This window comes from Gorilla gorilla, chromosome 11 (genome assembly GCF_029281585.2).
Source record: "Gorilla gorilla gorilla isolate KB3781 chromosome 11, NHGRI_mGorGor1-v2.1_pri, whole genome shotgun sequence".
NCBI classification, from domain to species: domain Eukaryota; kingdom Metazoa; phylum Chordata; class Mammalia; order Primates; family Hominidae; genus Gorilla; species Gorilla gorilla.
In genome coordinates, this window is record NC_073235.2 from 56,220,465 (window position 1) to 56,234,490 (window position 14,026).

Consider the following 14,026-nt stretch of genomic DNA (forward strand, 5'->3'; position numbering starts at 1 on the left):
TATTCTGAGTCTTTTATGGTTTCATATAAATTTTGGCATTGCTTTTTCTACTTTGAAGAATGTCCTTGATATTTTGATAGAGATTGTATTGAATTTGTTGATTGCTTTGCGTAGTATGGACATTTTAACAATATTCATTCTTCCAATCTATGAACATGGAATACATTTTCATTTTTTGCTATCCTCTTCAATTTCTTTCTTCAGTGTTTCATACTTTTCATTATAGAGATTTTTCACTTCTTTGGTTAAGTTCATTGCTAGGTATTTAACTTTATATGTGGCTATTGTAAATGGGATTCCTTTTTTATTTCTTTTTCAGATTGTTCACTGTTGGCATATAGAAATCCTACTTATTTTTGTATGTTGATTTTGCATCTGGCAACTTTGGCGAGTTTTTCAATTCTAATGCTTTTTTTGTGGCATCTTTAGATTTTTCCAAATATAAGATCATATCATCTGCAAATAAGGATAATTTGACTTTGTCCATTGCAGTTTGGATGCCCTTTATTTCTTTTATCTGATTGCTTTAGCTGGGACAACCAATACTATATTGAATAAGAATGGTGAAAGTGTGCATTCTTGTCATGTCCCAGATCTTAGAGGAAAGACTTTCAGTTTTTCCCCATTTAGTATGATACTAGCTGTGGGCCTGTCATATATGGCTTTTATGTTGAGGTATGTTCCTTCTATCTTCAGTTTTTTACTTAGGGTATTTTATCATGAAAGGAAGTTGAATTTTATCAAATGCCTTTAATCATCAATGAAAGGATCATATGATTTTTATCCTTCATTCACTTGATACAATGTATCACACTGATTAATTTGAGTATCTTGAGTCGTCTTTGCATTACAGAAATAATCCCCCTTGTTCATGATGAATGATCTTTCTAATGTATTGATGAATTGGTTTGCTAGTGTTTTCTTGAGGACTTTTGCATCAATATTCACCAGAGATATTGGCCCATAGTTTTCTTTTTTTGATGTGTGTTTGTCTGGTTTTGGTATCACGGTAATACTGGCCTCATAGAATGAGTTTGAAAATGTTCTGTCCTCCTCTATATTTTGGAATAGTTTAAGTAGGATTTGTATTAGTTTTTCTTTAAACGTTTCATAGAGTTCAGCATTGAAACTAAGTCCTGGGATTTTGTTTACTGGGAGAATTTTTATTACGTTTTGATGTTGTTACTTGTTATTGGTGTGTTCACCTTTTGGATTTTTTTTTATGGTTCAGTCTTTGTAGGTTGTATGTGTCTAGGAATTTTACCATTTCTTCTAGATTTTTCACTTTGTGGACTTACGTTGCTCATAGAGGCCACAAATAATCCTTTGAATTTCTGGGATAGCAGTTGTAACATCTCCATTTTCATTTCTGATTTTATTTATTTGGAACTTTTCTCATTTTTTCTTTGTCTGGCTAAAGTTTGTCAATTTTGTTTAATTTTTAAAAAAACAACTTTTTGTTTCATTGATTTTTTTTGTTTTTTATTTCAGTTTCATTTATTTCCACTCTGATCTTTATTATTTATTTTCTTCTAATTTTGGGTTTGGTTTGCTCTTGCTTTTATAGTTCTTTAAGGTTTAGAATTAGGTGTTTTTTGAAGTTTTTTCTCTTATTTGTTGTAGGCACTTAAAGCTACAAGCTTCCCTCTGAGTAGTGCTTTTGCTGTATCCCATAGGTTTTGGTATGTTTTGTTTCCATTGTCATTTATTTCAAGAAATTTTTTAGTTTCCTTCTTAATGTCTTCAATGACCCACTGGTCATTCAGGAGCATATTCTCTAATTTCTATGTATTCGTATAGTTTCCAAAACTTCTATTGTTATTAATTGCTAGTTTTATTCCATGGTGGTTAGAGAAAATGCCTGACATTATTTCAATTTTTTGTGTGTTTTAAGACTTCTTTTGTGACCTAACATATGATCTGTCCTTGAGAATAAGCCATGTGCTGAGGAAAAGAATGCATATTGTGCAGCTGTTGGATGATATGTTCTGTAAATATCTATTAGATCCATTTGGTCTCTAATGTAGTTTAAGTCTCATGTTTTGTTTTGTTTTTTTTTTTTTTTCTCTTTTTCTGATGTTCTGTTTGGAAGATCTATCCAATGCTGAGTGTGGGGTGTTGAAGTCTCCAACTATTATTGTATTGGGGCCTATCTCTCTCTTTAGTTCTAGTAATATTTGCTTTATATATCTATGTGCTCTCATGTTGGGTGCATATGTATTAAAAATTGTTATATATTTTTGCTCTATTGATGCTATTATCATTATATAGTGACCTTTTTCTCTTCTTACAGTTTTTGTCTTGAAATCTACTATGTCTGACATAAGAATAGCTACTTCTGTTCTTTTTTAGTTTCTATTGGCATGGAATATCTTTTTCCATCCCTTTACTTTTAGTCTACATGTGTCTTTTTATGTAAAGTGTATTTACTGTAGGCAATAGATCAATGGGTCTTGTTTTTTTTTTTCATTCACTCAGCTAGTTGATATCTTCTGATTGGAAAGTTTAGTCCACTTACATTCAATGTTATTATTTATATGTAAGAACTTACTCCTGCCATTTTGTTATTTGTTTTCCGGTTGACATGTCACTTTCTTTCTTTCTTTCCTTCCTGTCTTTTTTTAATAGAGGTAATTTTCTCTAGTGATATGATTTTCTTTCTTGCTTCTCATTTTTTGTGTATTCATTGTATGTTTTTTGGTTTCAGGTTATGTCGAGGCTTGTAAATACTGTCTTACAACCATTATTTTCACCAGATAACAATTTAACACTATTTGCATAAAGAAACAATCAAATAAAACTAATAAAAACTGTATGCCTTAACTTCACCCTGCTTTTAAATTATTGTTATTTCTATTCATATCTTATTTTACAGTTGTGTCTTGACAAGTTGTTATAGTTATTATTCTTGATTGGTTCATCATTTGGTCTTTCTACTTAGGATAAGAGTAGTTTACACACCACAGTTACAGTGTTACAATTTCTGTGTTTTTTTGTGTGTGTGTACTTGCTATTACCAGTGAGTTTTGTTCCTTCAGGTAACTACTTATTGTTCATTAATGTCCTTTTCTTTATGATTAAAGTAATCCCTGTAACATTTTTTACAGGACAGGTCTGGTGTTGATGAAATCCCTCAGGTTTTGTTTGTGTAGGAAAGTTTTTATTTCTCCTTCATGTTTTAAAAATATTTTCACCAGATATACAATTCAAGGGTAAAAGCTTTTTTTGTCCTTCAGCAGTTTAAATATGTCATGCCACTCTCTCTCTTCTGGCCTGTAAGGTTTCCACTGAAAATCTGTTGCCAGACATATTGGATCCTCGTTGTATGTTATTTGTTTATTTTCTCTTTCTGCTTTTAGAATCTTCTCTTTATCCTTTATCTTTGGGAGTTTGATTATTAAATACTTTCAGTTAGTCTTCCTTGGGTGAAATCTGTTTGGTGTTCTATAACCTTCTTGTCCTAGGATATTGATATCTTTCTCTAGGTTTGGGAAGTTCTCTGTTATTATATATTGGAATAAACTTTGTACCTCTATCTCTTTCTCTGTCTCCTCTTTAAGGCCAATAACTCTTAGATTTGCCTTTTGAGGCTATTTTCTAGATCTTATAGGCATGTTTCATTGCTTTTTATTATTTTTCCTTTGAACTCCTTTGTGTATTTTCAAATAACCTGTCTTCAAGCTCATTAATTCTTTCTACTGCTTTATCATTTATACTATTAAAGGACTCTGATGCATTCTTCAGTGTGCCAGTTGCATTTCTTAGCTTCCGAATTTCTGCTCGTTTCCTGTTAATTATTTCAATCTCCTCCTTAATCTGGTAGAATCCTGAATTCCTTCTTTGTTGTCTTGAATTTCTTTAAGTTTCCTCAATACAAGTATCTTGAATTACCTATACAATAGGTCACATAATTCTGTTTCTCCAGGATTGGTTGCTGGTGCTGTATTTAGTTTATTTGGTGAGGTCACGTTTTCCCGGATGGTCTTGATACTTATAGATGTTCATCTGTGGCTGGGCATTGAAGAGTTAGGTGTTTATTATAGTCTTCACAGCCTGGGCTGGTTTGTATCTGTCCATCTTGGGAAAGCTTTCCAGATATTTGAAATGACTTGAGTTTTGTGATCTAAGATGTATCTGTTTTATGGTGCATCCAAAACCCAGTAACACTGTGATTCTTGTAGATGCACTGAGGTCCTACCTTGATGGTCTTGGACTAGACCCAGGAGAATTCTCTGGATTACCAGGCAGAGATTCTTGTTTTCTTCCCTTACTTTCTCTCAAACAAATGGAGTCTCTCCCTCTCCCTCTGTTCTGACCCACCTGATCCTGGGGGGTGGAGTGACACGAGCACCCCTGTGGCCATTACCAATAGGACTGGGTCTTGTCTAAGGTTTGCTGTAACCACTTCCTGGCTACTGCCTATGTTCACTCAAGGCCATGAGGCTCTACAGTCAGCAGGTGGCAAAGCCAACCGTGCCTGTTTCCTTCCCTTTAGGGCTGTGAGGTCCTGCAGGACCTAGGCAGGTTTAGAGGTGTCATCCAGTAGTTAGGGACTAGAGTCAAAAACCTTAAACATTTACCTGGCATTCTATTTTACTGCAGCTGAGCTTGTATGCAAACTACAAGATAGAGCATTTCCCAGTTTTCTCTCCCTTTTCTAATAACAGAGGAGCCTCACCTCATGGCCAATGCCACCACAATTCCACTGTAAGACTACCATCAATGTTTCCTTCAGGGCCAAGGGCTCTTCAGTCAGCTTGTGGTAAATGCTGGTGGCTGGGACACTCCCTTCAGGGCAGTGGACTACCCTCTGGCCCAGTGCAGGTTCAGAAATGCCATTCAATACCAAGTCCTGGAATCAGAGACCCCAAGAGCCCACTTGGTGTCTACCCACTTGTGGCCAGGCTAGTACCTAAGGTGCAAGACAAAGTCTCTTTCACTATTCCCTCTGCTTTTCTCAAGATGGAGTCTCACATCAAAGCCACAACAGCTGGGAATGTGCTCAGTCTCACCTGAAACCAGCAAGTCTCTGACTCTCAATGTAGTACCTGGGTATATTTTTGGTTATTCAGAGCCCAAGGGCTCTTCAGTTTGCAGGTGATAAATCCTACCAGGACTGGATCCTTCCCTTCAAGACACTGGGTTCCCTTCTGGCCCAGAGTGTCTAGAAAAGTTGCACAGGAACTAGGACCTGAAATGACAGCCTCACAACTCTTGACCAGTGCCTATCCTGCTGTGGCTGAGTTGGTATCCAAAGTGCAAGACAGTCCCCCCACTCTTCCCGCTGCTCTGCTCAGGTAGTAGGAAGGAGTCTCTTCTGGAGCCGTGAGCTGTGCAGCCTGGGGTTAAAGGAGGGATGATGTCAGCACTGCCTTACCTTCCCTGGTTGTCTTAGTAGTTTGTGTGCACTCTGAGTCCTCTGGTTCTAGGCCCGGTTCAACCCTAGGACTCACCTAAAAGTTGTAATCCTTGTTGTCTAAGCTGCCTTTCAAGTTTATCAGAGCCCCAGAGGAGAGCTTTAGCCCACAGTGGCAAGGCTTTCAGGAAGTCAAATTCTGCCTGCTGGAATTGGCAATTTTCCTCTGTCTAGGGCTTGTTTAAATGCTTAAATGCTCCCTCCATGGGTGGATGCCAGCTGAGTTTTATCCAGTTTTGCTTTCTGCTATAACAGGATAGCACTGTGTTCAATGCCTCAAAATTGCTGCACTCTCCCTCTCTCTATTGCACAGAAACACTCCACACCACACTGCTGCTGCCAGAGAATGAGGGAAGAGTGGTGTCTGTAATTTGAGACTGTTTTCTCTACCTCTTCAGTACCTCTTTCAGTGATATGAAGTTAAAACCAGCTATGATTGCTCATCTGACTTTTTGTTCTTATAAAGGTTTCTGTTCGTTTGTGTTTGTTTGTTTTTTAGTGTAGACAGTTGTTAAATTGATATCCTTGTGGTTGAGATGACAGGAGAGGTTTCTCTTCTGCCATCTTGATCCATCCCTCTCCTCTATTTTTAGTTTTTTGAGGAACTCTATACAATTTTCCATAATGGCTGTACTAATTTGCATTCCTATCAACTGAGTAATCAATTTCCCATTTGTCCACATCCTGGCCAACACTGTTATCTTTCATCTTTTTCAAAATATGCATTCTGACAGGTACTAGATAATAGGTTATGGTTTTAATGGGCATTTCTCTAATGATTAGTGATGTTGAGCATTTTTTAATTTATCCATTGACCTCTTGTATGTTTTCTTTTGAAAAATACCTATTCAGGTCCCTTGTCCAGTTTTAAATTATGTTGTTTTCTTTCTATAGAGTGTTTTGAGTTACTTATATATTTTGTATATTAACCCCTTATCTGATACATGGCTTTCAGAAATGTTTCCTGAATCTGTAGTTTGTCTCTTCACTCTGTTAATTGTTTCTTTTGTTGTGTATTTTATTTTTTTCTTTAACTAGACTACATTATTGTGGTTGGTTCAAGAACAAAAAACCAAACACCACATATTCTCACTCACAGGTGGGAATTGAACAATGAGATCACATGGACACAGGAAGGGGGATATCACACTCTGGGGACTGTGGTGGGGTGGGGGGAGGGGGGAGGGATAGCATTGGGAGATATACCTAATGCTAGATGACGAGTTAGTGGGTGCAGCGCACCAGCATGGCACATGTATACATATGTAACTAACCTGCACAATGTGCACGTGTACCCTAAAACTTAAAGTATAATAAAAAAATAAAATAAAATAAAATATCTCCTTCAACATACTTACTAGTCCTCCAAGATATCATTACAATAAGTACCCAAATCTTTATCTCGAACATACCGTCCTCACCAGGCAAAAAGTAATGGACATTTTCTGTAGTCTTAAGTGATTATTCCTGATTGTTTATGCCATATTGATTTTGCAAGAAGTTACTTCTGTCATCCTCCGCAACATTTTCAACAAATAATGCCATTAAGCAGCCTTGGAAAAATATATTCCTATAAAAGTCTTTCATCTGTAGGGTAAAAATAACTTATAAGATTATATAGTATAATTGAAGAAGTCTGGTAAGTACACATTATGTCTTTCTTACCTTCTCTGATTTGATTGGAAAATAAATAGCATTTAAGCATGCAATAAAAAAGATTGTCTTCAGAGAGCGATTATATATAAGATCACATTTATGAATACTATACTATGATCAATTTAATATCTTTTGTGGAAAAGTCAATTATTAAAATAAGCATTTTACCTTATTTAGATTAAAAAGAGAAAAATGCTTTGGTGACAAAGAAAACATATTTATAAACCAAGTAAATAAATATGGGAATATAAGTGCTTATAAATTGTGCATTGCTCTGTTAAATGAACCATTTAAAGGAGACAGAACTAGTTGCCATAGCTATTTTATAAAATCAAACATCGATTTCAGTTTACTTTTGTATCCTTGTAGTAGAACTTAATAAGACCAGTAACTCATATTTTATCAGTTCAATTGATTGAAACTGGATTTTTGCTTTTAAATCACATGTTAAGATTGCAAAGAGATGAAACTTGCTTCAAATACCTTATTTTATTTCTACTCATGTTGGACATGAGTGCCTTTATCTTTTAATTATGAGAAACATTTTTCTTTTTTTTGTTTTTCAACAACCTTTCTGCTTTCCAGGTTTACCATTTTAGAATGTACCATTGACTAGACTTTCCATTCCAGACTAGTATCTTCAAAATACTCAGTGAAATTTATCAGTTCTGTATCTTCAGGAAATACAGCTGGGCCTTCCTTGGCCAAAATGTAAACTATCTGCTCCAGTTCTCTAGGCTTTTTTTTCTATTATCCTATTTTTTCCAGGTGTTTTTGTTTGTTTGTTTTCTCACCTAACCAGTATACCTTTCACCCACTAAACACTTGTGTCACAAATATAGAATCTCTTCCTTTTTTAGACAGTATTTTTTAAAGAACATTTATTTATTTTTGTTAGCTATTGACAAATTATAATTGTATGCACTTATGGAGTACAAAGTGATGCTATAATATTTGTATACAATATGGAATGATTGAATTGAGCTAATTAACATAACCATCACCTCAAAAATTATTTATTTCTCCTGTCTAAATGAAACACTGTACTCTTTTATCAATATCCGCCTATTACCCTCCCCCACAGTCGCTGGTTTCTGGTAACCACAGTTCTGCTTTCTTCCATGTTAGCTTCTTAGCTTCCACATACAAGAACATGTGGCCTTTGTCTTTCTATAGCTGGCTTATTTTACTTAGCATAATGTCCTCCACACTCATATATGTTGTTGCAAATGATGTAATTTCCCTCTTTGTAAAGGCTGAATAGAATTTCATTCTGTGTGTATACTACGTTTTTGTCCATTAATTGACTGATGAAGGTTTATTCCAAAACTTGACAATTATAAATAAAGCTACAATAAACATGGAAGTGCAGGCATCTCCTTGACATATTGATTTCAAATCCTTTAGATATACTAGTGAAATTGTATTTTTACTTTTTTCAGGAACCTCCATACAGTGTTCACCAATGGTTGTACCAAATTACATTCCCAACAATAGTCTAGTAGGGTTCTCTTTCTCCACACCCTCCCCTACACTTGTTGTCGTTCATCTTTTTGATAATAGCTATCCTGATAAGTGTAAGGACATACCTCATTGTTTTAATATGCATTTCCCCAATGATTAGAGATGTCAAACATTTTTTAAATGTATCTGTCGGCCATTTGAATGTCTTCTTTTAAGAAATATCTGCTCTGATCATTTGCCCATTTTTTTAATCAGGTTATTTGTTTGCTTTCTATTGAATTGTTTGCATTTCATATATATTTTGAATATTAACTCCTTATTAGATGTATGGCTTGCAAATATTTTCTCTCAATTCATAGGCTGCATCTTCATTCTGTTAATTTTTTTCTTTACCCTACAGAAGTTTTAAGTGTAATATAATCCTATTTCTCTATTTTTGGTTTTGTTCCCTGAGCTATCATGGTCAAATGTAAAACATTGTCCAGACAATTATTGTATAGTTTTCCCCTGTTCTTTTTCTCGTTTAGTAGTTTTACAGTTTCACTTTTTACATCAATTTTTAACCCATTTTGAGTCGCTTTTGTATATGGCATGAGATGAGGGTTCAGTTTTATTCTTTTGCATGTGAATACCCAAATTTCCCCATATCCTTTATTGAAGAGACTGTCTTTTTTCTATATTGTGTTTTAGACACCTTTATCAAAAATCAATTGACAGTAAATAAATGGGGTTTTTTTTTTGGCTCTCTATTCTGTTCCATTGGTTGATGGATGTGTCTATTCTTATGCCAGTACCATGCTGTTTTAATTACTATCATTTTGTAATATATTTTGAATTCAGATAGTGTGATGCCTCCAGCTTTGTTTGTTTCGGTGTGCAAGATTGTCTTGGAAATTTGTACTTTTTTGTGGTTTTATATAAATTTTAGTTATTTTTTCATTTCTGTGAAAAATGAATTTACATTTCGGTAGAATTTTCATCAATGTGTAGATCACTTTGAGAAATAGGGACAGTTTGTTTATTTATTTATCTACTGAGACAGAGTCTCACTTTGTCACCCAGGCTGGAGTGCAATGGCATGATCTTGGCTCACTGCAACCTCCACCTCCCAGGTTCAAGCAATTCTGGTGTCTCAGTGTCCCAAGTAGCTGGGATTACAGGCCTGTGCGCTGCACCCAGCTAATTTTTTGTTATTTTAGTAGAGACAGGGTTTAATATGTTGGCAAGCCTGGTCTTGAACTCCTGTGCTCAAGTGATCCACCCATGTCAGCCTCCCAAAGTGCTGGGATTACAGGCATGAGCCACCACACCTGGCTAATAGTGACATTTTAACAATATTAATTCTTCCAACTTGTGAACATAAAATATCTTTACATTTGCTTGTGTCATCAATTTCTTTCATCAAAGCTTTGAAATTTTTAGTGTGCAAATCCTTCACATCCTTGGTTAAATGTATTTCTAAGCACTTTTTATTCTTAGTAGCTGCTGTAAATGAAATATATTTCTTCATTTCTGTTTCAGATTGTTCATTGTTAGTGCATAGAAACACTACTGACTTTTATATGTTGATTTTTTTTTATCCTGCAACTTTACTATATTCATTTATTAGTTCTAACAGTTTTTTTTGGAGTCTTTAGGTTTTCATACATAAGATCATGTCATCACCAAACATGAACAATTTTCTTAATCTTTTCCCATTTGGAAGTATTTTATTTGTTTCTCTTATCTAATTGTTCTGGCAAGGAGCGCTATGGTCACTTTCAGTACTGTAGTGAAGAGGTGAAATTAGACATTCATGTCTTGTTTCTGATCTTATAGGGAAAGTTGCCATTGTTTTCATCATTAAGTATAATGTTAGCTGTGGCTTGTCATGCATGGCTTTCATTGTGTTGAGGTACATTCCTTCTATAGCTAATCCATTGGGAGATTTTATCATGAAAGGATGCTGAATTTTGTCAAATGCTTTTTCTGCCTCTAATGAGATTGATCATATGGTTTTTGCCCTTCATTCTATTAATGAGGTATATCATTCTTATAAATTTGGGTTATGTTCAATCATCCTTGCATCCCTGGGATAAATTCTACTTGATCATATTAAATGATTAAATGATTCATTTAATACACTGTTGATTAGATATTGCTAACATTTTGTTCGGGATTTTTGCATTTATTTTCATTTGGGATATTGGCCTGTAATTGTTTTTCTTATAATGTCCTTGTCTGGCTTTGGTACCAGGATGATTCTACCCTCATAAAAAAAAATTGGAAATAATCATTTTTGTAAGAATTTGAGATGGATTTATATTAGTTCTCCTTTAAGTGGTAGAAATAAGTAAAGCCATCAGATCCTGAACATTTACTTCATGGGAGACTTTTTATTACTGATTCTCCCTTTAATGGTTATTTTTTATATATTTTCTATTTCTTCATGATTCAGACTGAATAAGTTGTATGTATCTATGAATTTATCCATTTCTTCTAATTTATTTATTGGGTGGCATACAATTATTCAAAGTAATCTCTTATGATTCTTATATAGCTATACTATCAGTTGTAATTTTTCTCTTTTTTCTGACTAGTTATTTGAATTGACTCTCTTTTTTGTTAGTCTAGGTGAAGTTTCATTAACTATGTTTATCTTCTCAAAAAACTTATTGATTTCATAGATTTTCTTCTATTGTTTTTCTAGTCTCTATTTGATTTATTTCTTTTCTAACATTTATTTTCTTATTTCTTCTAACTTTGGGCTTAATTTTTTCTTCTTTTTTCTTTTATTTGCAGTGTAACATTAAGTTATTCATTTGAGATTTTTAAATATAGAACTGTTTTTGTTGTATCCCATACGTTTTGGTATGTTGTGCTTCTATTATTGTTCATCTTAAGTTTTTAAAAATGTCTCTTTTGATTTCTTCTTGACCCATTGATTATTCAAGAATATGTTGTTTAATTTCCACGTATTTGTGAATTTTCCAAGATTTCTTCTGTTTTTGATTTATAATTGCATACACTTGGATTAGAAAAAATATTTGATATGTTCTCAATTTCTTCAATCTGTTCAGACTTGTTCTGTAGCCTAACATGAAATCTATCCTGGAGAATGTTCCATGTTCCCTTTAAAAGAACATGTATTCTGTTAAATGGAATGTTCTGTATATGTCTATTACATCCGTTTGGTCTAAGGATATTTCAAAGCTAATGTTTTCTTATTTATTTTCTGTCTGAATGATTTGTCCATTGTTGAAAGTAGGGAACTGAAATCCTCACTCTGATTGTATTGCATTTGATATCTCCCTTCAGATCCTTTAAGATTTCCCGTACATATTTAGGTGTTCCAATGTTGGGTGTATTATGTATTTACACTTGTTATATCTTCTTGATAGATTTATCCTTAAACATTATGTAATAACCTTCTTTATCTTTTTTTACTGTTTTTGATTTAAAGCCTACTTTAAGTATAGCTAACCTTGGTCTCTCTCTTTTGGTTTTCATTTGCATAGAATATTATTTTTCATCCCCTCACTTTCAGTCTATGTGTGGCCTTAAATGTGAGTTGAGTCTATCTGGGTAGCATAGAGCTGGGTCTTGTTTTTTAAATCAAGTCAGTAATTCTATGTCTTTTTATTGGACAATTTAATTCATTTACATTCAAAGTAATTAGTGATAGGTAAGAACCTACTACTACCATTTTGTAATTTATTTTCTGCTTTTTTGAGCTTTTATATTTGTTTACTTATTATTTAATTTTAAAAACATTATTATAATTGAGTACTAAAACAAAAACAATACCAGGTAGTGAACACATTATGATTACAATCCTTCATTCACTCACTACGGCTCATCAAATGCTAGGAGTGAGTGTTACTCACTGGTCCGTTTATGAAGTTTGGCAGTGAACACCACCTCTGGGATGATGTTTATCATCCTCACATGTTTCTCCATTGTAATAGTGCTGTTTTTCCTGATTTGAATCAAAGTACACCAGTTCTAACTTGATCCATTTCATCAATCTCTTCTATTTCCTTCCTGTCAGGTAGGAGTTTACCCAACTAAGAGAGCTTATCATGAGACAGAAAGCCATTCTCAGGAAAGTTTACCTTGAATTTGATGATTAGGTGATGCTTTTCATATGGTCTATGAAAAATTGGCATGACTTCATTTAGCACACATTTGATATCTCCATATTTGACAATGTGACCTGGGTGAGAGGTGATGACTATAGTTCAGTAGTCAAGAGTGGATATTGGTTTTTGGAAACCACACAACATTTTAACCAGCTGTCTGTCCATAGACATAAACTAGTCTTCTTGTCAAGTAAAAACAGCATGGTCCTTTTCATCTAACTCAATGATAATATCTCCTGGCTCCAATCCTGGTTCTTTGTCTCCTTCACCATGAAATGTTATCTTCTGGCCATATTTCATGTCTTTGTCAACATGAACTTCTAGAATCTTTTCCCCTCAAACTATCCTTTTTCCATTTCAGTGTTTACATCTGTCTTTAGGACTGATTCATTCTCCATGACCGTGGCATTCCATGCATGCATACAGACTAAGTATGCTGAACCATCCCAGGCCCTATTGCATGAATTCTTATTTACAGTCCAGTAACTTGGCAATTGGGAAAACACTATACTTCTCTCCTCTTTTTTTCCCCACTTCTGTCTTCACATTAGTCACAAATTACATTCTTGTGAAGTACCAATTTTCTTGTTTTACCATCACATACATTTTTTAAGGTTTTTGAGACCTGATGCACAACAATGTTACTCCTCTTTTCTCTCTGCATTCTTCTTCCTCCATAAATAATTATATTGAAGATGTCCATAGGGGACCCAGAACTGCCACTTGCTCAGCCCTCTTATTTGCCTGTTATCTTCCTTTGTTATACAATTCCCTTTTCGTGGCATCAGAAATAACTTTGTAAACTTGAGAAATCTGTTTAAACTTCTCTCCATTTGGATTTTTATCAGGGTGGTACTTCAAGGCCAGTTTCCTATAAGCCTTTTTCAGTTCTTCCTTAGTGGTACTTTGTTTGACCCTCCAAAAATCATGGAAAGTGGTTTATTTCACCATTTTCTACAGCTAGTGAGTAGGATGAGGCCAGTGTGAGAAAGCGGAAAGGACTGTAGTAACTTTTTGAAGCTTGGGCAATTTCCACTTCTCTACATCTCTCTGAGTATTCTGGAAAGTTTGCCCCGGTGAACTGAAGCCCTTGTCTTTTGTCTTCTGCTTGTGTTTTATATACATTTTTTCTTCCTCTATTGCCATCATCATTTGTGACTTAATGGTTTTCTGTAGTGAATTGTTTATATTTATATTTTTAAAATCTAGTATAGATATTTGCCTTTTTGTTATAAGACTTACATAAAACATACTTATAACAAACTATTTTAAGCTGATAACAATTTAACTTTGATTGCATTTGCTTTTGTAGAGTTACAAAACTCTACACTTTTATTATACCCACTACATTTTATGTTTTTGATGTCAA

At 34.3% G+C, this 14,026-nt stretch overlaps 1 protein-coding gene and 1 pseudogene across 1 annotated transcript in view; one reads left to right on the forward strand and one right to left on the reverse strand.

Moving 5' to 3' along the window:
- Positions 1 to 14,026, forward strand: part of GALNT13 (polypeptide N-acetylgalactosaminyltransferase 13) — a 733,891-nt gene that overhangs the window by 16,591 nt on the left and 703,274 nt on the right. The gene's annotated exons all lie outside the window — the stretch shown is intronic.
- Positions 12,411 to 13,608, reverse strand: LOC101145270 (dnaJ homolog subfamily A member 1-like; annotated as a pseudogene).